Below are 475 nucleotides of genomic sequence, written 5' to 3' on the forward strand. Positions count from 1 at the left end.
CTGTCGTGGGCACCCACCCGCAAGCCACGTTCGCACCGTACCACACCCGGGTGCCGAGCTCCCGCCGGTACCGAAACCCCGTCCCTCCGCCCAGCCAGCGCACCCGTCCTTGCCCGGGGAGGCTGGTGTGAATCTGTGGGAGCGAAGCAATTCCAGGGACCCTTGGTGGGAATATGTGTGAAAACTTGCCTTACCAAGGCTAAGTGCATCGCAGGCGTTTTCTTCAAGAACAAACAGGAATGAGCTGCCCATTAATACACTTAAGCTAAAAATCAGATGATTTCTAAACATAAGAAAATCGGGTTTTTGACAAGTACTTTCAGAAAAGCTAACAGGGAAAAAATAAAAAATTACCATTAGGAAAGTGCTCTTCACATTTCCAAATTGAGCAAACTGATGTGGTAGTGTCTGTCTACATGGGACAAGATCTGATGGCCAGGAGGTTCCATCGGTCCCATGTTGTGTGCTCTAGACT

This window comes from Corvus brachyrhynchos, unplaced genomic scaffold (genome assembly GCF_000691975.1).
Source record: "Corvus brachyrhynchos isolate BGI_N302 unplaced genomic scaffold, ASM69197v1 scaffold252, whole genome shotgun sequence".
NCBI classification, from domain to species: domain Eukaryota; kingdom Metazoa; phylum Chordata; class Aves; order Passeriformes; family Corvidae; genus Corvus; species Corvus brachyrhynchos.